Below are 5130 nucleotides of genomic sequence, written 5' to 3' on the forward strand. Positions count from 1 at the left end.
AACTTCAAAAGAGTTCTTCATAATGAATTAAGAATTGAGGGATAGAAGAGGTTAACCTTCTAAAACTTACCTCTCTAATATGTAAATTTGGAGATGATGAAGAAGAAGAGTTTTTTGTATCATACAAGAAGGAGGAAGTAAGAAAATAAAAGGAGCTCGAGCTTTTCTCTCCCCAAGACTATCTAGCTAACATTTCATTTCATACAAATATTTCAATAGATGTATTATATAAATTGGTGTTAGAGGGTTAGCATCTTGACACTACACATGATTTGTTGCAACACCATTTCCTTTGACCTTGAATATGACAAAAATGCCAACACAAATCTCAAAGGATTGAATGTATTAGATGGAGTTTTGAGCGACTGAAGCACCGTGCTGAAGTGTGAGATGCAGACTATGGACATATTCATTGGATTAAGAGTGTATGTGATCTACTATAAACAATCATGTATACAATAGAGGAAATTAGAAGTAGAGTACAATAATTTTTTTTTCTTTATGCTTGCTAGCTTTTTATTCTAACTAGACAAGATTTATTTTATTCTTTGCATGACATGTGTTTGTATACTAAACTCTATTTTGTAGGCAACTAAGTCTATATTTTTTTTATTTATATATGTATTTTAGATGTTATAAATCTATTTTTATTCCGACAAGATTTTAATGTTTAGGGTTTAGGGTTTAGGTCTTAAGAGTTATAAAAGTTAAAAAATTCATCGAATTATATATTGAGTAGTTTTTGGGATTAGTTAATTATTATATAATCAAATGATATCCATTTCTCCTGACATAAACTCTAAAATATTGATGATCCTTTTTATTCCTAGGAAATTTTCTACACTCTAAACCCAAAACACTAAACCTCTAGCTTATACATATACTCTAAGTCTCTTTCTCTTAAATTTAAAATGTTTCTTGGATGACACAATTCATGAGCTTTCGATATGGAATCCCACGCTATGTTGGATTGTTTATCTCCGTGTCCAGTAGACTTGGAGCTGACAACTCAGGAGAACAAATCCATGAAATCTTAACTTCTTTTAATTTAACTAGCTCTACATATTTTTCTAAATATCTTTGATACTACTTTGAGCCCATTCATATTTTATTGAAATATTTGCTTGATGATTTTTTCATAGACTCTTCATTGTAGAATAGACAACCATTTGGATATAATAATTCAATTTATATCCAATGGCTTGATTTAACTTTGAAACGTAATACACCCTTACTGGAATGTCAATACCATTCCTTTGAGATGACCAATAGTGATATTTTATAATGCAAGTAGAATTCCTTTAATAACAAAATATTTTCGGAGGATTTTTGGGCATTTCAAATATCTGTTTTTTTTTCTTTTACTTAAAATTAAATGCTAGAAAATTAGAAAACTGAACAAATAGAATATAGTAGCCAACTAATACTGCATTTTATACAGTAATTATGAGCGCCATTGTATAAAAAATGATTTTGGCAGAAGCCTACCCAGTTTTCCTTACTAAAGGTCTGTTTGGGGCAGCTGCAACTTAATAATAAGTTGTTACGCAGCCGCAGCAGCGGTGACATGAGTTGTTACGGATAAGCTGACTGTCTGTTTGTTTTTTGCAATTTGAAAATAGTTGTGCGACAACTGTTTTTGGACAAATAACAATTTTACCACTGTATAGTAATGTTATTTGCAAGAGAACTGTCATATAATTATATTTTATACTTTAGAAGCAAAATCTAGTGAATAGCATTACAAAATATTATACACCTCACTTAAAAAAGAATATCATGATTACTAAAATTAAGAAAAAGATTATTAATATAACATTTAATAATATAGTAATATTATTTTTGAAATGAAGACAGCGTGTGTCATGTGCTAATCCATCTTCCAGAGATACTCTCCATACACAATCAATCGCAGTGGTGGAATTTTCCAGCATATTTACCAGCAAAAAAAAGTCAATTTTTTGTGACTCTCTTCTGGAACTTGTAAAACTCTCTCGTAGTTATGTATCTGACGTCAAGTTAGCAGTGAACATTGAAGTCCACGGTAGCAATGCAATCCTTGAGAGGCACCAGAAATTCTCAAGCTCATCTTTTCTGAGTGTTTTAAAAGGCATTCTATTAGCAATAGCACAATTAAAATTTGATAAAATAAGTAATTAATTATAGTTTTATTCAGTCGTGAGGTCTTAGAGATATTACTATATCAACTAACGAATTTGTCACTATAAGAAGAAGACAAACCTTATAACAAAAAGAGTTCTTGGTTGTCTTTAACCCATGTATTGCCCAGCTCGTGTGTGTCACATATGCATATTACCAAAAAATGTCATCCAGAAGAATCTTAAAAACTATAACAATGAAAAGAGAGAGGAACTTGGTTTTCTTCATTAGGATTTCACATGTGACACTAACCAATAACGACAAACAGACCATTCAGAAGAACTCATAAGGTTAAACGTCTCATTATAAACCTTCAAAACTCATCAAAAGAACAACAAAAGAAATGTAAAAGGTGAAAAAAACACTTACAAATAATGTAAGAAACACAGACAATCAATATTAAATACACACGGAACATAAATAAACATGAACTTTATAAAAAAACAAACAAAATAAACAATGAATCTCTTTAACAACCATTACAATTAATAATATGATGAATACTCAAATTACCCTCTTATTATCGAACCCGTAATTTGTCTCTCAACTCTTTCGTCTTGCTTGCACCTTCCCATTCTTTAGTACATATCTCAGGAACATCATTTTTAGCCTCTGACAATGACTGCCCAAGTTGGTACTCATATGCCTCTATAGGGACATGCTCATTATCATTGTTAGCCCTATGGAAGTGATATTGTAGCGGAAAGGATGCCACCAAATATAATTGTGGAGAGCATAGTGGCAATCACAATCTACACCTATTTGAGAAATGGGTAATATAACATATTGTGAAGTATAACACATTTCTTCTTCCATACACCAAGAGTTCTCTCAATGATACAAGGCAAAAAGGAATATCTTCTATTGAACATTTCTATCCTACCTCGCATAACATTGTTAGCTCACTCAAAGTCAATTATGTGATATCTCATATCCGAATAGGGCTTGAAATATCCTCGCTGCAACTTGCATGATTATAATTGAGAGAAAAATGAATTAGAAGAGTAGCTTAGTCTCAAGCAAACCTATGTTTGGATGAAGGAAGTTATACTTATTGTTCGTATTGCAGCCTTAAAATTTATGTCAAATTACTTAAAAAAATTTTCTTGGATTCTTTTAATATTTCAAGTTCACATGAAATTTTACAAAAAAAATGGATGGTTTATACACTTATTAAATAAAGATTGAAAAAATTGAATAATTGTTATAAAGTTCCACTCTAAATGAATGCAAAGTATAAAATCAAGTTATAGATATTGTAACCAAAAGTGAAATTGCTTAGTTGCTACTCACTTGCATCATAACAATGAAAAACATTTTCATTAATTAGATTGAAGTACATAATACTAGAGAAAAAAAAAAAAGGTTAGAAGAAGTTTCACTCTCCAATTATGCACTTCTTCTATAGATTGTTCTCTACTTGACACTCTACAAGCACACTCCACTATAGACACGCACTCGCTATATACCCCTATGCGCTTCCTTAACAATCACAATATAACACCCACTTGGCACCCTATTTTCCTTGTGCTGCAACCACTCCAAAAGTTATTGATAACACTCTTTAGCCCACTCCAAAGTTGAATTGAAAATGTTATGTTAGGTTCATTACATTTCAGCATTTTTCATGTAAGGTTGAGGCACTTTGAATAGCGTTGTGGCACTTTCCTCAAGGTTTGGTGGACCAAATTTACTCATTCCTTGGCATGGTGGCGATGTATCTTTATGGCCCTGCAATTACTAAAATTGTGTATGCAACACTTTGAGTTGACAACGTGACACCTTGCTCTTAATTTCCAAGCTCTAAAATATACTTGGTCTATCCATTGGCTCTATAGTGTTCCCCAACAGACCAAAGCTTCCGGCCGGTCAATTTAGAAGTTGCCAAAATTTCTTGATAATTAAATAACTGCAAAGCAAATTTCTTTCCCATACAACTAGCTTTACCATAATTAATTTACTTTCATATAAACAGTAGAAAAAATTATAGTACTGCAGGATAAAATGAATCAAATAAAAAGACTATATGATATGAGATTTACTATGAATGATTTTAACCGAATTCTTGGATCTCCCAAACGACATGTACAAAAATGAAAGTAGGTGTCCGACGGTTGAACTCAAAAAAAAAAAAAATTTAAAATTCATGAATCTCACCTAAACTGTTATGTAATGGGAATCTTCGCTCGCCGTGAGCTGCCCGTTTTTCAAAACTTTAGCGGGAAATTTTCAAACAGGGTTGTCGCTGTAATTTTGGGGGGTCATTGATCGCAAACCGGTAATTCCGTGAAACACTCGTGCGGTTACCACAAAACTTTTGAAATAAATAATACAAATTTAGCAATGTTGAGAAAATCCGTGGAATGGGAATGTGACTATCATTGACGTCAGGCTGATTGAACTTTTGCAGTTTCAACCCTTGGCCCCCCCGGATTCTGCGCTTCGAGGGGCACCATTTGGTATTTTCATAAATAAATTAAAGTTAAAGGGCTTATATAAGTGTTGAACTCTGCAACATCAAAATCTCGTTCCGATTGCATCAGTCTAATGAAATCACGTCACGTGGTAGTGACCAAAATAAAATAAAATCTGTCGGGTAACACAAGGAAATATTCTTCCGGTATTATTCAGGTGTTATTGTGTGTTATTCAAGTATTATTGATATGTTATTGTGCTATTATAATACTGAGAGTATTTCCATAATACAATAATATTTGAATAACATGAAATAACACGGAAATATTTCTTTGTGTTACCGGGTCTATTTTTTTCTATCATCTCCACGTGGCAGAAAAAAATGTTACATCAGAACTCCTAACATAGAGCTACGTTCGAAGTCCACTGATATGCGGACACGTTGAGGTGACAGGAAAATAAAAAAAAAATTATTTTAGCGCAAGAGAATATTCCTCCCGTGTTATTCCGCATTATTCAGGTGTTATTGTGGTGGTATTCATGTGTTATTGTGTT

This window comes from Phalaenopsis equestris, unplaced genomic scaffold, assembly GCF_001263595.1.
Source record: "Phalaenopsis equestris unplaced genomic scaffold, ASM126359v1 Scaffold001334, whole genome shotgun sequence".
NCBI lineage: Eukaryota > Viridiplantae > Streptophyta > Magnoliopsida > Asparagales > Orchidaceae > Phalaenopsis > Phalaenopsis equestris.